General features: G+C 43.8%; 1 protein-coding gene across 7 annotated transcripts in view; it reads right to left on the reverse strand.

Moving 5' to 3' along the window:
* Positions 1–16374, reverse strand: part of TLCD4 (TLC domain containing 4) — a 72739-nt gene extending 56365 nt beyond the window's left edge. The window contains exon 1 of one of the 7 annotated variants that reach the window (XM_012458483.2): positions 16319–16374. The gene's annotated coding sequence lies outside the window, so the exon portion shown is untranslated. Of the gene's footprint in view, positions 1–13663; positions 14205–14315; positions 14466–15316; positions 15588–16318 lie in introns of those variants that run through there. The other 6 variants (XM_012458484.3, XM_012458480.3, XM_012458482.3 and 3 more) reach the window with 6 other exon arrangements.
* Positions 16375–18487: the final 2113 nt, after the last annotated feature.

Here is an 18487-nt window from a genome sequence, read left to right on the forward strand (position 1 = left end):
TTGGCTTCCCAAATTTCTAGGATAACAGATGTGAGCCATCACACCCATTCGGGACCGCATAGTTTATACAGAAAACAGGCTTATTTAGCTCATGAGTCTGCAAGTTGAGAAGTTCAAGGGCATGGTCCAGGCTTCTGGCAAAACTTTTGTGCTAAGTCATAAAATAGTGGATAAGGTCAAAGAGGAAGCAGGCATGTGTGAAGAGACAAAACCTGGGTGGCATCCTGGCTTTCTAATAATCCATTCTCAAAGGAACTAATCTACTCTTGCCAGAATGAGGACTCACTAGTATAAGAACAACACCAAGCCACTCATGAGGGATCTGCCCCAGGATTCTAACACCTCCCACTAGGCCCCACCTCCCTACAGCAATACATTGCAGATCAAATTTCTTTTTCTTTTTTTTTTTTTTTTTTTTTTTTGAGACGGAGTTTCACTCTTGTTACCCAGGCTGGAGTGCAATGGCGCGATCTCGGCTCACCGCAACCTCCGCCTCCTGGGTTCAGGCAATTCTCCTGCCTCAGCCTCCTGAGTAGCTGGGATTACAGGCACGCGCCACTATGCCCAGCTAATTTTTTGTATTTTTAGTAGAGACGAGGTTTCACCATGTTGACCAGCATGGTCTCGATCTATTGACCTCATGATCCACCCGCCTCGGCCTCCCAAAGTGCTGGGATTACAGGCTTGAGCCACCACGCCCGGCCCTGCGGATCAAATTTCAACATGAGTTTTGATGGGGAGAAACCATAGCCAAACCATAGCACCATACACTCAGATCTGACAGCCAGAAACCCAGGAGTCACCCTTGATAACTTGCTTTCTGCACCTTCCTGCTCTGCCACCATATCCAATCTACTACTAAGTCCAGTGAATTATACTTCTTAAATAACTGTCAAAAAGATGCATTTTCTTCTCAGGCTACTACCATCACACTTCTGGACTGTCTCCAAACTGGTCTCCTTAGAGTGGAGGACAGACTGGAGGGCTCCAGAGGAATCTTTTCTAAAAGCTGTCGCTGATCATGTCACTTCCTTACCTACCCTCAACTTAAAACCTTCAGATTTCTCAATGCTCTTATAAGGACTCCACCTTCTCCAGCCTGAGTTGGCACCTGCCCTCACTTAGTGCATTCCAGCTAACATGGCCTTCTTTCTCTTCCTTAAAGATGCCATGTTCCCTTCCTCCACAAGGCCTGTGCACATCCTATTCCCTGACTGCCATCCATACCCCTCCACTCCCAAGTTCTTCTTCAGAGAAGAACACCCATGCTTCTTCAGCTCTCTGAGCTCTGTCAACAGGTCAGTTCCCCAATTCTCTGCCCTCATGCTGCATGTCCCTCTCCTTTACAGCTGCGACCTACACAGATGTTTCCTTCCCACAGTGGAATGTATGCCCCATAAGAGTGGGAAAATACGGCCACTTTTCCCCTCGCCATTAAATCCCCATGCCTGACACAATGTCTTCCATGTAATTTATGCTCAATAAATATGTTAAATAAAACAGTTATAACAACACACAAACTCTTACATGTGCTTTCTATTCTGCCAGTGTCTCATCAGTTACAGATTCCTTGTTCTACCAGTGTAATCATGATATAGAAAAAGAATTTTCTCAACTGACAACTATAGTATTACAGCATGAAAGTATATTGACCTCAAAAGTATTCCCACCTCCAAATATGTCCAAAAGCAAAAAGTTTACAGTATTTATCTATTGTAAACTCCTTGTAACATGATACATATTCAAAAGTTTCATGTATAACCTGTAATTGTACTTTGATATTCTTATCAACTATGGAAGTACTGATTTATTGACTTATTTACCACCATCAGTAGCCCTAACACTCTAGGATGTAATAGTCTCTAGATGCAAAACTAAGTCATTTGTAAATAAGCACATCACTGCAGAAGATGAGCTATTTACCAAGCCAAACAAACAAAAAACCCTAGCCAAAAAAGGCATACCATCCCACACCCATTCTGAGTTTTGTGTGCATTTTCATACAGGTGGTACACTGTAATTATCTATCTCAATGTTGATAAAATGTCAAAAAATGACCAAAAACATTGAAATCTTAGTAAAGAATAACTGTCCCACCACTCACTTTCGACTTTTCAATCATGTAAAAATTGTAAAGCATCTGAAGGAATGTATATAAAGCTCTCAGCTAAGTGCAGGTATAGCTTTTGCTTTTTGTTGTTTTAACGGAATGTGAAGAGATATATAGGGAAAAAGAATTAGGAGGATAAAATGAAGGCAACATTCTACCTCTTTTTCTTTCCTGAGCATCAAGTTCAAGAACCATTAGCCTAAGTGTAAAAGTCTACAGGAAGCCAGCTGCATAAAAGTCAACCCAACTTCTATAAATCCTCTAATATTCATGGCACTGAATAGGCCTTTATTTTTCTAATAGGCCTTTATTTTTCTCATAATTGTATATAATTATTATAACCACAGCACATTAGATTAGGAAGGAAGCTAACCCCTGTTCTCTAAACTGGGCTCTGTAAGTGTCATCCATTCTCAGCAAAAAAGTATCCCTACTCAAAGGCTGGGGGTGGCCCCACCTTGCTACCAAAGCTCAGAGAACCGCTCTGACAGTTGAGTCACAACTCTGCTACACATTTCTTTAATCTAAGACTTCTCTTTTGTACAGGATGCACAAGGAAAGATGTGCCTATGCCTTTGAGGAATCTTTCTCTGATCCAATTCAGTGCTTTTCAAATCTTCATATCCCAGGCTCCCCACCACCCCCACCACACACACACATTCTGCTTATTCCTACAAGTAAGGAAGACTTTGTAGTCCTTCTACACTTTGTTTTGTGAGGGCAAAATAGTTCCTTTGATATAGATTTTTCAAACAACCCAGAGTCCCCACACCAAGAGATTCTGACACACCAAGGGTAAGAGGCTATCCCACCTCTTTAATGCCTCCCTGAAAATTTCTGCTCTTCCAATAAATCATTTCTCCCACTGGTATCCACAACACCTAACTAGTTCTCCCTTCCATTATAGGTACAGTAATTTAACAAAACTTTTATTCCTATTTTCCTAGCTTACACTTACATGTTCTAGCTTTTAACTTAAAAATAAATGAAATCTAATATAATTCATCTATTTTGCATCAGCTTTTTATCTTTTGTCGTATTTTAAATTTATTTCATTTTACATTTGTTCCTTTACTTGGGGTTTGTTTTTATTATGCTTAACAAGCAGGAGGCTGACAAAGGAAAAAGGCCTTCTCCATCTCTCCCTTCAGCTCCTCTGCTTCTCAATTCCCAACTTATTGAAGAATTCTACCCTTAGGAAACTCAGGTCATTTTCTAGGCCTTATGGCTCAGAGTACACATGTGATTTACGTGACAAACGTTGCTTTCTAGCATCTCACTCCACTTAAAACTTTGCTGTTGTTGTTGTTGTTTTTTGAGATAGAGTTTGCTCAGTCACCCAGGCTGGAGTGCAGTGGCATGATCTCGGCTCACTACAACCTCCACTTCCCAGGTTTAACCAATTCTCTTGCCTCAGCCTCCCTAGTAGCTAGGATTACAGGCTCACTTAAGACACTTTTATAAAGATGTCTTTGTTTTTAAACCTATGAGTTACAATTACAGCCACTGAATTTTGGATAAATCAGAATGCCTTCAGTCAGCAGACAATAGTAATTGGGAGGTCTCATTAATATAGTAACTGGCACAAACAGAAAGTAAAGGTTTTGAAGCTTACACAATTTGAGAGCTCACCTTCGAGGATATCAACATTTCAAACACAACAGTGGACTCCAACCTTGGAAGCAGTCTATGCTAGGAAGAGTCTCTGAAGCTGAAGCAGGAACCAAGTGGCTCTCTACTGTCTGGGGAGACTCTTGGGAAAGAAGAGAGAGGTTCTGCAGCCTGCCTTTTCTACCTATAAGCATCTAATGTACTTATTTCCGTATCAATGCTCTTCCCTTCCTGGAGGGATCCCAAAGGAGCTCTTGGCTGGGAACATCTCTTGGCTTTTTCCAACTCTCTAGACAAAGTATGATTTTCCCCAAATATATTTTGTTATTTTTTTAAAGGGATCACTCAGTCACCTGCCAAGCTACTTAGGAAGTAAGAACCTAAGGAGTCAGGGAAGTGCTTCTCGCCTTCAAATCATGGATCTCATTACCCCACGAAGTCCTTAGGATAAGGGAAGGGACTAAGGTAAGGCTTTGCCTGCTGCCTTTTATTTTCTTTTCCTTCTTGTGCCTGTTCCCCACAGGAAACGAGGTGGTATTAAATGGGTTAGAGGGGCTCAAGAACAAGTTAGCCTATTTCTCCCACTTGTTGGGTTCTCAAGATGAATTCCACTCAGCTAGACAGAGACCTAGAATCAAAACCCAGTTCCAATACTTACCAGGTAGCCTTAAGCAAGAACAACACAACCTCTGTGACCTGCAGGTGCTTTAAAATGGAAATGCGAATGCCTGATGGAAAGATAGTTATGTGGCTTAAGTGAGATAATCTGTTAAATGCACCTAGCACCGTTCCTGGAACATGTAGTCACTTGTGGTAAACCATTTAGTGGCGGTAAATTCCTTTGCAACAGTGACACTGCCACTCCAATCCCCCAATCCAGGGGTGGAGTCTATGTCTCTGCGCTGTGAATCTGGGCTGGCCTTGCCAACTGCTGACAAACAGAAGTCAACAGAAGAGAGGCTTGGAGGGTTCTAGAGCCCAGGTGGGACTCTAAAGACTCTTGGAAAACTGCCCTGAGACCATCATGTCAGGAGCCTGTCTAGTCTACAGGAGGATGAAGGCCACAGTGAGAAAACTGAGGTTGCCCAGCTGACAGCCAACACTCAATGTCCACTACCAGCCATGCTGGCAAGCCATCTTGGATTCTTCAGCCCAGCTCACCCTCTATCTGAAGGCACCCACTTGAGTGAACCTGTAACCAACACAGTAATTACCCAGCCAACCTACAGAAGCACAGGAAATAATAAATCACTGTTTTAAGCTACTACGGTCTAGGGATGGTTTATTTGGCAACAGATTAAAATACCACTCAATAAAGAATAGTTCTTGATATTACCAGCCCCTCCCCTCTTTTTTTTCTTGAGACAGAGTCTCGTTCTCTCACCTAGGCTGGAGTGCAATGGAGTAATCTCGGCTCACTGCAACCTCTGCCTCCCAGGTTCAAGCATTTATCCTGCCTCAGCCTCCCAAGTAGCTGGGACTACAGGCATGCACCACCATGCCTGGCTAATTTTTGTATTTTTTGGTAGAGATGGGGTTTTGCCATGTTGGCCAGGATGGTCTTGAACTCCTGACCTCAAGTGATCTACTTGCCTCAGCCTCTCCCAAAGTGCTGGGATTAGAGGTGTGAGCCATTGCATCTGGCCTTTTTTTTTTTTTTTTTTTCAATAGAGATGGGGTCTCACCATGTTGTCCAAGCAGTCTCAAACTACTGAACTCAAGTGATCCTTCTGTCTCAGCCTCCCAAAGTGCTGGGATTACAGGTCTGAACCACCACGGCTGGACTACTAGCCCTTTCTTAACTAAGAAATGTTACACCTATTTAATATCTCTCCAATGGTGCCAAATCATACAGGGATATAATATTCTATATTTGAAGGAATGTGATCATTTCCCTGATTTAATCCTTGGCCTAAGGGCCCTGCAGGTTGTCTATACTTATGATCTAACTGGACAATTTGGTGGCTAAAATGAGAAGACAGCCAAGGAGTTTCTAAATTCTCTAGGTGGCCTTTTATCTTGTTACCCAGGGTCCACTCTACCCAAGGGCTAGTCTGAAGATAGCAAGTTGGCTCCATTGACTGCGCACAGTTACAAATGGAACTCCTTGATCTACTCGTTCCCTCCTTCTCTTGACTAGTCCTAAAAAAATAAAAATGCTTCTCGAACTACTTTGACAGTGGTTTCTTTTCTAAGCTCTTCCCATAAGACTGTCATTGCCTAAAACAAGTTCCAACTGCACTACTTCCTAATAAACATCATACTTATCTACCTGATTCAAGTTTGATACTGCCAGATAGTAAAAAAATCTAAATATGGTGACATGTTTCCTTGAACCACTTCACAGCCACATTAGGTAACGTGCAAAACAAATCAGATGTGCTTCATCACATCACAAACTTAGGTGGCCTCAACCTCATGTTTAAATTCAGGTGTAGTAAGTTACATAAAAGAACCTAAGTTTGGCCCATAGACTTTACAATTAAGAACTGTTTTCGGGCAACGTTCCAAGAATTTGGTGAATGTGGTCATGGAAGTTCAGAACCAGATGACTCATGGCAGATGAACTTTCACTGGCTTTATAAAACAGAGTCAAGCTGGCCCAACTAGGAGACCGCTAAGCCCTGGTGACATTCTCACACTGTACAACCTATTAACAAGTTTAGGCCACATGTGGTGGCTCACGCCTATAATCCCAATGCTTTGGGAGGCCGAGGCAGGCGGATCACAAGGTCAGGAATTTGAGACCAGCCTGACCATTATGGTGAAACCCTGCTTCTACTAAAAGTCTAAAAATTAGCCGGGCATGGTGGCGCATGCCTGTAGTCCCAGCTACTGGGGAGGCTGAGGCAGGAGAATCGCTTGAACCCAGGAGGCGTAGAGGTTGCAGTGAGCCAAGATCGTGCCACTGCACTCCAGCCTGGGTGACAGAGCGAGGCTCCGTCTCCAAAAAAAAAAAAGCAAGCTTAACCTCTCAAGACTTCTTAGCATGATGGCTCTGATTCTTTCTAACTTATGGGATTGATCAATGTGAACAAGTACCATCCTTGTTGTGTGGAACAAGTATAGGGTGGTATTTTTGTTTTTTTGTTTTTTGTTTTTTTGTTGGAAAATATTTTGCCCAGCCATTATTATAATTTTATTAAGTTAAAGCCAACTAAAACATCCTCATTTCTGATTTCAAAAGTTACAGGCCTAGTATTCTGTAGGTTTTACCTATAGCAATTCCACTAAACTTGTATATTCTGTACTACTTTGCGGAAAAAATATCCAGAAACAAGATCACATTGCTGTTTTTCATTGGCCATGTGTCCCTTTAGGTCTTACAGCTATTTCTGGATTAAACCCATGAACCTACACCTCACCCTACTGACCTTTCACTGAGCAGTGCCCAGGCATGATATCCCTGGCTAGCACTGAGCAACCTGATATGACGTGGCATCGTACAGCAAAGTCACTGAGTTTTATTGTAAGATACTGGGAAGATTGTTTAGATGCTGGCCATTGCAAATGCAGTGTTTTCTTAATGAAACCTAAAAGAGAAATTTTTTCTCACCTCCTGGAATCAGGAATAGGTGGGCTTCTCTGATTTGGTTTCTCTTTTGGACACCCTGAAACTTGTTATGGATCATTTTCCTCTTCTCTTTGCTGCTGGAAAGCTTATAGCCAGAACTTTTAGCAAGGAGAAATCAGGACTTCAAAATACACTAACCAGCCTCACTTACACTTTCATCTGCTTTTTCTTCTTTATACTAAATATAGTATATTTAGTATATCTTGTCATCATATGCATCTTTGTAAACAATTCCAAATCCTGTTTGAAACAAAGGGGAATATGCCTGTAATCCAAGCACTTTGGAGGCCAAGGTGGGCGGATCACCTGAGGTCGGGAGTTCAAGACCAGCCTGACCAACATGGTGAAATCCCATCGAAAAAAAAAAAAAGAAAAAGAAACAAAGGGGAATATAAATAAAACTAAAGCTATTGTAGTCAATGTGCATGCCTAATCCCCCTATCAGACAGTGACCTCTGGTAAGCAAGAAGGATGCATTGCCCCACCTTGAAATCCCTATAACATCCACTGCTACCTTTTCACTGCTGAGTAAATATTTGGGGGATCAAATAGCAGAATATGTAAATGTTGATAACATTGTGTTACTTGAATTATAAAATAAGCAGTATACTAATGAATTGGTCTTTTACCCTCAAAATTTCACACAAGTTTGAAAAGATGCACCGGATTTACAAGAGTGTTTATTAAAGCATCATTAGAAAGAACCTCAAGGTCCACCAATAGAAACATGGTTAACTATAAGGATACTATCACATTATTGACATTTCAATGAAAAAGGTGATAAGCAAGCTGCAAAATAATAAATTTTTCAAAACTAAATAACTCTGGACACATTTTGCCATTTGTAGAGAAAAAGTCTGGAGGCCCTAACTCCCAAAACTGATAACTACATGTGTTTAGGAGTGAAACTAGCCAGGGTGGGAGCTGGAGGAGGAGGCAGAGGTGAATTTTCATTCTCTTAAATATTGACTGTTTATAATTTTTTTAATAATGAGCTAGTCTTACTTTTGCAATTAAAAAAAAAAAACACTACAGAAAACATTTAGAGACTTGTGGCTATAAAGTGTTCTCAAATCTTCAAAATGCCAAATGTCTTGACGGTTTGGCTCCTTCTTCTGGCTCCAGGTGATCAAGCCTTCCTCTTGGCCTCACCCTTTCATCCTTATCTTGCCCTGGATTCCTCCACTTTTCCATAGGCCATGTAAGAAATTGATGTTTGGGATCACTCACACAGGTTTTAAAAATATGAAAAGGGCCAGGTGCGGTGGCTCACACCCATAATCCCAGCACTTTGGGAAGTGGGCAGATTACCTGAGGTCAGGAATTCGAGACCAGCCTGACCAACATGGAGAAACCCCGACTCTACTAAAAATACAAAATTAGCTGGGTGTGGTGGTATATGCCTGTAACCCCAGCTACTAGGGAGGCTGAGGCAGGAGAATCACTTGAACCAGGGAGCTGGAGGTTGCAGTGAGCTGAGATCATGCCATTGCACTCCAGCCTGGGCAACAAGAATGAAACTCCATCTCAAAAATAATAAAAATAAAAATATGAAAAGGGAAGGAAACCTCATTCTAAACAAAGCTGCAGTCTTTATAAGTCCTTACATGTAACAAATTATAAAGCATTTAAATTCATAACTGTCTCAATATTTTTACGTGTAACAGAGCAAAACATGTTAATTGAGCAAGACTAGTTTTAAGAATCATGTCCCAGGCTAGACACAGTGGCTCAGGCCTGCAATCCCAGCACTTTGGGAGGCTAAGGCAGGAGGATCACTTGAGCCCAGGAGTTCAAGACCAGCCCGAGCAACATACTGAGACCCTATTTCTTTTTTTTTTTAGAGACAGAGTCTCGCTCTGTTGCCCAGGCTGGAGTGCAGTGGCTATTCACAGGCGCAATCCCACTACTGATCAGCATGGGAGTTTTGACCTGCTCCCTTTCCAACCTGGGCCCGTTCACCCCTCCTTAGGCAACCTGGTGGTCCCCCGCTCCTGGGAGGTCGCCATATTGATGCCGAATTTCATGCGGACACCTGATCAGCATAGCGCACTACAGCCCAGAACTCCTGGGCTCAAGCGATCCTTCAACCTCAGCCTCCTGAGTAGCTGGGACTACAGGCATGTACCACCGCACCTGGCCTTTTTTTTTTTTTTTTTTTTTAAAGAATCATGTCCCTAAACACTTTGTCAAGAGAACTTTTAAATTTGTTCAAATTTTTTCATCAAATGAAAATTCCTTCTTCCTCCCATTCCACTAAATACATACACACCAAATAGGGAGTTTAATTTTCAAAGATTTTTTAAGCCTATTTTGAGAAAACTAATTAAAATTAATTTGACCAAGAAAGTTTCTCCATGTCCCCAAAATTTTAAAGTTAAATTAAAATAAATGTATAAACTCATCAGTGGCATACCATTTGCCATGGCAGAATTCAATGAACAGTAACATGGCACAAGCCAGGACCCAGAATTGAGCTCCATGGACTCAGGTGGACACCACAAAACAATTGGTGGGGGACGGGGGTGGGGGGGGGCTCGGGGGAGAGTGGGGCTTGTCAGACATAACAGAGAAACCAGAGTTGAAAGCATTAAATAAACACCAGGGTGAAGAAGGGTGAAGTCAAACACTGAAAACATCAACTAAGAAAATCTGACAAGGCAGGGTCAAGAGGAGGCTCCAACTAGGTCAGAATATCAATGATAAAAGCAAGCAGTCATTAAGCAACTCTGATACCTGTATACTTTGTTCGTTGTTTTGTTGTTGTTGTTGTTGTTTTAGACAGATACTCTGTTGCCCAGGCTGGAGTGCAATGGTGCGATCTCGGCTCACTACAACCTCTGCTCCCCGGATTCAAGCAATTCTCTGTCCTTAGCTTCCTGAATAGCTGTGACTACAGGCACACGCCACCACTTCCGGCTAATTTTTGTATTTTTTTCAGTAGAGACAGGGTTTTACCATGTGGGTGGGCCAAGCTGGTCTCAAACTCCTGACCTCAGGTGATCTGCTTGCCTCAGCCTCCCAAAGTGCTGGTATTACAGACGTGAGCCAACTCACCCACCCACCTGTGTACTTTTCCTCCAGGCTTTGTTTTACTTGCTGCTAGGAATGTTAGGTGTTGTAGCCAGATGTTGACAATTATGAAAAGGAAATCAAAAGCCCGCAGATAGACTCTGCCCTTGATTAACTCCAGGGCAAATACTGGAATTAACTCACAATTGCTGGTTGCCTCACCAATTTCTCCAAGAAGCTGTTTAGGTGACCCCAAAGGCTATGAATGATGATTGGAATTTGATCACAGATCTTGAAACAGACTTCTAAGGAAGTTCTGACAGTTTAACCCTTTTATAAAATGTAATAAGAATATTTTTCAGGCTGGATGTGGTGGCTAACAACTGTAATCACAACACTTTGGGAGGCTGAGTCGGGCAGATCACAGGAGTTCAAGACCAGCCTGGCCAACATGGTGAAACTGTCTCTACTAAAAATACAAAAATTAGCCAGGAGGGTTGGATGAGGGGGTGCAGGTGCCTGTAATCCCAGCTACTTAGGAGGCTGAAGCAGGAGAATCACTTGAAGCCAGGAGGCAGAAGTCGCAGTGAGCCAAGATTGTGCCACTGCACTCCAGCCTGGGCCACAGTGAGACCCTGTCTCAAAAAAAAAAAAAAAGAAAAAATACTTTGAACACTCTCTGAGAGACAAGCAGCCAACTTACTAATGAGTTTGATCAGCAAATGGGATTTCAAAACACATTCCATCCGCTGCTCTCTGCTCAAACTTCTCAAAGCTCTAAGGAGACGTGTGGGCCTCCTCACCGCCCCCTGCACTATGAGCCCCTCTGTTCCTCATCCAGCAATGAAAGTGGACATGACCTAAATTCATCAGCCAAATTGGTCTGGGTCCATTTGTCTCCTCATTAAACCTACAGGGAAAGATCTTACTGCTCTCAAGAAACCTGCTTACATATCCAAGTTTACTCCTTGTACATTTCCTCTTCCTTAAAACCAATCATTTTGCTCTGAAGTGCACAGAACTGGTGGAAAGTCCCCTCTTCTGCATCTGTCCCATCATTTCATCTGTGTGAGTTCTGCACCTGTCAGAAACAAAATGAGTCTCCACGCTCCTTCTGTCCCACCAACAGGAGTCCAGGTAGTGCTCAATCAATTCTATGCCCCCACACCTCCTCCAGTATCCAATCCCCCGCCCAGCCTGCTCCACTGCAACCTGTTTTTCCACCCATTGGACAAGTAGTTTCCAAATAGTGAACTGTGATCCACTAACACATTATGAGTTTTTAAGAACACAGACTGGAAACAAATAGAATAGAAACTAGTTTCACATACACATATTCTTGCTACGTCCTGGGTCTCAGTGTAAAAATGAATTTTGTACTGTTGTAGTCTGAAAAATGTTTGAAACACTGCTTTAGACAAGCCTTTGTCCACCTAGTCAAACTCCACCCATCATATTGGTCCCGCTGTCCAGGACTCCCTTCCTCCAGTGCTGGCTCAAGCTCTGAACAGCCTTCCACGTGTCTTCTTCATTAGCTGTTTTCAAAAGCTTTGGCCTTTTGCACTGGTTCAGAAGCTCCTTCTTATCTATCCACAGGATTGCCTTCTCCTTGAACAGACCAATGTTCTGAATAAAGAAACACCTTTTGCTATTCCTGCCTTATCCTGCCTGATCAAATCTGGGATCTGCTTGCAGCACATCTAACTGTCTCACCAGGAATAACAAGCCTCAGAGCAGTAGGCCTCCATTTCTTTGTGTGCAACCTTTCATCCTCAAGAAAAAATACCACCAGAGTCACTCTGAAAATACCTTAGACTTTCTTACAAAATTGGCCTTACTCTCCTGCTGTAATGCAGTCTCTGGTGTAATCCATCCAGCGCCTGACGCCAATCAATGCCAGGTGAACACAGCTCATCCCTGATGTTCACTTAAAGTCTGTTTCCCATCCTTGAGAACAGATGGTGACTCCACCTCCATACTGCTATCTTCTTCTTCTCACAAGGCAAATGGAAGAAGAAAAAGCACAACAAGGTGACTGCACTAGTTTGGTGGTATCCTTTCCTCTCTCAAGGACGAGGGCACAAGTTGTCCAGCACAACTCCACCCCCAGTTTTGCCCTTTGTCCAAATGCCCACAGCTCTCACCCAATTAATTATCTTCCTCAACAGAAAAGCTAGCTTTTCATATCTTTGCGTAGACTGTTCAGCTTACTCTTCTCAAACTGAGTATCCCAGTTTGAGATAATGAAGCCTAAATGAATCTTTAATCTGTAAGATGCGGGATTAATTTGGAAAGAAGGGTGGGGAGAGACACTGAAGTCTAAAGAGTTTCTCACAAACTAAACTGCTTGTTTTCCTCTAATACGTGTAAGGCCAGCTTTGAGAGAGGAACACGAATGCTGGGCCTCCTTTAGAGCACCAAGGAGGACGGTGAACAGGTCTGAAACTGTTGTGCTTGACTCTAGGAGCCAGAAACACTCTCAAAGAGAAAGAGGGAGAAGGGCCCATCCAACCTCAGGTACACTTCCCTTTTGAAAACCAACCCCTTTCCCATTTCTCAATTGGGAATCTAGGGATCCTTTACTTCCTCCTAGTTACCTGATTACAGGGAGGACTCTCCAACACCTACAAAGCCACTACTTCTTTCTCCCCACTCCTTTGCAGGGAAGGCTCTTAATCAGTCTAACACTCTTCTGATAGCTCCCTGCTCCCAAGACTTTCCTTGGCAATCAAACAAATTTACCCAGTGGAGACCAGAAAATCAAGGAAGACAGGCCAACTCTTGCATCTGTACTCCAGGACCTATTCAGAAGACTCCAGTGAAGACCTAGCTTCCCTGGAGCTTGCATTAGTCTCACCCCTTGAACATGCCATTCCATTCCTAGTCACCTCCAAGTATACAGCATTAGTAGCAAAGACCCATTATTCTTCACACCAGGGTAAAGGCGGCTTACAGTGAAATGAATAGAAATGGAAATCTAATACTGTAAATAAATAATGACTGATTGGGCAGCTGGATCAGAGGCATCCAGCCTAGACAGGTAAAACTCATGCAAAATCACACGGTAAAGATTCAAACTCCAGGGAGAGGTAATGGGACAAAAGAGGTGGCAGGTGTAGGAAAAAAAAGGCACCCTAAAATAATTATTCTCTGGGTCACCAGATGGCACAGGAGGGGCGTGGCAAATAAACTAAAATCCATGGTTCCTCAGCCATTCTTTCGAATTTTCTAACACGGCAGGAATACACTTTTCTAATTTAGTTTCACCCATACAATTTAAGGAAAAGATAAGCAAGGATAAAAATTCCTCATATATAGCACACTTAAAAGGGATCTGGGATTCTCTAACTTATTACCTTAATCGGCTATACAAAGATGAAGGGACACTGGAATCCACACCATGTGCTCTCACGGGAGTATCTCACTTAAAAACACCACAATCCAAGGTCCATTTTTTTCTCAGCTCTCCATTTGTGACTGCATAAAGATTTTACTAAAATGACAGCTTTCTTCCTATTTCACACATCAATTCCTAACGTCCACACCATCTCTTCCATCTTCTCCAAACTGGTATTTGGATTAAACATTATCCAAGATTAGTCTTTAAGGTCAATTTCATAATTTCATATAAAGGTGTGCACCACATTAACACTCAAGTGTGTGTACAATTAAAAATATACAGACCAGCAACAATATCTCGTAAATGAACTTAGATTCAAAGTGTTGTCACAGAGGTTTTCCTGCCGTCTTGGAGGGTTAGGAAAATGCTGGCATTACGAATCCCATTTCATGGCCGGGTAAACCGAGGCACTTAGTTTAATAAACTTACCAGGGGTTACAGTGGTGGAGCTGGAAATAGAAACGAATCCCTCCCTCTGACTCTCCGCCTGGTCCCTTCCTACCAGACTTTGCAGTGCTCGGTGGCTAAAAATGGGACCCACTTGAGAACTGCAAGGGTAAATAGGAGCTACTTGTTTCAGAAGGTGGCGGCGGGGGAGGGGGACTTACCCACTTGATGCGCCTAATTGTGTGTGGGCTCTAACAAGAAAGCTCTGGATGCCCAAAGGTTTGCACCCACCCGCTTTACGCTCAGACCCGGGAGGCACCGCCAGGCAGACAGGGCAGCCCGAGAAAAGCGAGAGGAATCGCTGGGCGCCCAGGCGGCGCGGGGGCTGCGGGCCCCGGGACACCATCTGCTCCCGGAGCGACGCCGTGGCCCGCCGGGCGGGGACGATGCTGCGCCTGCCGCACACACCTGCCGGAGCCCGCCCCGCAGCCCCGGGCCGCCTCCCGCGCGCCGGACGCCCACCCAGCCTCCCGGCGCAGGAGCCCTCGGCCGCGCTAGGCCAGGGGCGGGAAGCCGCGGCGCCCAGCTCTGCGGGCTGCGCTCGGCGGCCGGCGCGGGGGAGCCGCGGAGCGACGCGAGCCCGCCCTCCTCCCCAACCCCCCTCCAAACGGCGTCACCTGTGCCGAGTCCCGGGGCGAGTGGCGCGCGGGCGGCGGCTGCGCGGAGCCGGGAGAGGCGGCGGGTGGCTACAGGCGTCCGGTCATCCGGCCCGGCCCGAGGGCTGGCGCCGGCCAGTGCCGCCCCGCGAGATGCCGGCGGGAGCCAGGGAAGCCGCGGGCTCCGGGCCGCTTGGAGGTGCAGTCGCGGAGGCTCCAGCTACCGCCGCGGCCGCCGCGCCCGCCTGGACTGCGGGCTCGGGTTACCGCAGAGCGGCTCCTTAAAGGGGCCGCTGCCGCTCGGGCTCCGGCTCCCACTCCGGGCGGCTCAGACCCTGGCCAAAGTGGGCGGGGCCCCGAGGCCGGCCGCTGGGCCGACCTTCGTGTGCTGGAACTTGGGTCCCGGAAAGAGCCCGAAAACGCTAACACCCGAAGTCGCAGCGGAGAGATCCTGGAAGCTCACACCTTGCCAAGGGCAGAGGGTGCAGTTCCCGGGTTTGCCAAAGCAAGTCACAAAACTTGCCAGTGGGGAAACTATGCGAGCCCGCCCCCGCAGCGGTCAGTACCTGGGCTAGCCACGTAACCAAAAATCTTCTTAGATTATGAATTTACATTCTGCCTGAAATGCTCAAATACTGCATAAGTGGACTTCATGGTTCGATCATCAGAAAAGAGATGAAAAGGCAACTGCTGGTTTTTCTTGCCACGTCTGACACGGCCACACTGGAGTCCCGCCACTTCTTGTTTGGGGCTGCAGGTGCTTACCAAACTGGGTAGAGGGCGTGTGTGGAAGAAGCGTGTTCTCTGGAGCACCACCTCCGGAATTCCTGAAAAACACCCTCATGGGTGCACCAGCACTCCATCTACACCCGGAACCCGTCTGCTGTCGGGGTGTGGAAATTGGATTTGAATATTTGCTGCTAGCTGAGAATTCCAAGTTGCCTAGTAGATAAAGTTTGACATTAAATAGATCTTCTGACCTGTTATATACAGCCTCAAAAGTTTCTGCATTAACTAGATATAATTGTTTGAAACAAAATAATGAAGAGGTACATTCTAATTCGCAGAAAGCAATCACAAAGCCTTTTCTTGAAAAGAAGTAAGTTCTAAATAAATAATTTGTAAACACTATCATTGATAACAGGATATTTAAATGTAAGAAATATCAATAGAGCTAACATATTTGACCTACTATATACATGCACAGAAAGACACACATATGTGCTGCAGATTTAGACCAGAAAATACACACAAGCTCATATAAGCTGTCCCTGTTTATTTTCAAAGGAGAGCAATAGAATTTAAATCAGAACCTGGAATTCTGTCAGTTTATTAAAGTTGTGTGCCTTTCGCTAACTGAACCTCACTGAGGCTCAATTTCTTCATCTATAAAATGGGAATAATAATTCATAGTGACTCTTGAAGACCTGGACTGACATGGAAAAGACAAAATCTATACCACAGAACAGGGAGGGACAGAAAATGCCCTGCAGTCAAGCAGAGAGAAAGATCCTGCAGGTCCCCAAGTGCATGTTCCCCTTTTCCTCCTCAAAACTCTCAGGACTTACCGGGCACTGGTGCTCTTTGACCACACCCTGTCCCATCATAGTTCCTTCACAATATGTGCAGTACCTGACAACCTTGGTTTGCCCAATAGCTACCTTGTGCACTCACATAGCTATTTCATTACTCTCCGTGGGCAGGATGGGTATATGGGAACATCTGTGGAGTCAACCCAGGAACTACAGATTTCACGGTGTCATCTCAAGACTCTGTATCAACACTACCTCCTACAGAAACTCTCCCATGCTTGTCTCTGGTGGCCGATAGTAGCTCTGTTCTTTCCTGATAAATGCACCATCATTATCTTTGATATGCATAATTCTCTAACATCAAGAGCAGTAACCAAGGCCAAGTAAACCTACAGAAATCCACTATACTCTATTTCCCACTATATTTCTTCGTGTTAGGCCTCTACAAATGCATCAGGAAATCTGTAAGATTGTTTTTGAGATTATACAGAACCTGTAAGTGAATATATCTAGGACAAGGCTTGAGCTATGAGAGGAATTCAGTAAATAGTAGTTGAATGTTGAAACTTTTAAACTAATTAAAACTCAGTGACCTTAGGAGTCAAAAATATACATTAAATGTATATTTAATACATACATACATACATTAAATGTATATTTTTCCTGAAAATTTTAGGGTAGCTTAATCTCTGTAAAAATATCCAGTTCAGGCCGGGCAAGGTGGCTCACGCCTGTAATCCCAGCACTTTGGGAGGCCGAGGTGGGTGGATCACCTGAGGTCAGGAGTTCAAGACCAGCCTGGCCAATAAGGTGAAACCCCATCTCTTTTAAAAAATAAAAAAAAGGAAAAAAAAATCCAGTTCATTATTAACATTTAAATCTTTATTATTAATTGTTTCACCAGTATTCCCTTTCCAAGGATACATTCTCAAAATTCTGTATTTACCATATGAAGTTTTTCTGCATTTTAAATGGGATATATAAAGACTGAATTGCACTTTTCATATTTTTATTTACTGAAACACTTCAAGCAAACAGATCAGAGAAATATAAGTATTTATCTACACTTGAAATGGGAAAAAATACATAAACACCACCATGCTCATGTATACGCTTTTTGCACATTTTATTATCTGTGATATCTTTTCTATAATGTATGTGTATTGTTTTTGTTTGCATTTTTATTTTTAGTGAAAGTAATACACATAAGTGAAAAATCAAATGATTCTTAAAGGCTTATAACAAAAAACATCAATGAGTCCCATCAGCCCCCTGCCCTGCTTCTCCCCACCTGTCTTCACCCTACATTCCACACAATCCTACCAGGTTCTTCATCTCCTAAATGATAACCTTATAACAATATTTCTTGATTTTCAGTTTTACATGTTATTTATTGACATCTCATGGTATTTGAGGATTTAGGTCTTTTACCCACCACCACGACAACTTTGCCCTCATGCTTCCTTCCAACATAACCATATTACAATGTTCACTCAAATCAACAACTAGGGGGCAGGTGCAGTGGCTCACGCCTATAATCCCAGCACTTTGGGAGGCCGAGGTAGGCAGATCTCCTGAGGTCAGGAGTTTGCGACCAGCCTGGCCAACATGGTGAAACCCGGTCTCTACTAAAAATACAAAAATTAGCCAGGTGTAGTGGCGCACACCTGTAATCCCAGCTACACGGGAGGCTGAGACAGGAGAATTGCTTGAATCCAGGAGGAGGACGTTGCAATGAGCCGAAATCACACCACTGCACTCCAGCCTGGGCAACAGAGCAAGACTCCATCTCAAAAAAAAAAATTAGGGTTCATATCATCCCGCCAATGTAAATATAATGCATCACTGAATCAAATAATATGCCATGGTAACACTTTTTTTAAAATCTCCTGTTCTTCCTGGAGTTAATAATTGCCTGCTTTTTCACTTTTTAAAAATGTAGCTAAGGTTGGATGCAGTGGCTCACAACTGTATTCCCAACACTTTGGGAGGCCAAGGCAGGAGGATTGCTTGAGGTCAGGAGTTTAAGACCAGCCTGGGCAACCTAGTAAGACTACATCTCTACATACATACATACATACATACATAAGTATCTAACCTGAATTTTAGATACAGATGCTTCACAGCTGGGTAAGATGGCTCATGCCTGTAATCCCAGCACTTTGGGAAGCCGAGGTGGGCGGATCACGAGGTCAGGAGTTTGAG

This window comes from Aotus nancymaae, unplaced genomic scaffold, assembly GCF_030222135.1.
Source record: "Aotus nancymaae isolate 86718 unplaced genomic scaffold, 86718_ANA_hifiasm-v0.15.2.pri h1tg000103l, whole genome shotgun sequence".
NCBI classification, from domain to species: Eukaryota; Metazoa; Chordata; class Mammalia; order Primates; family Aotidae; genus Aotus; species Aotus nancymaae.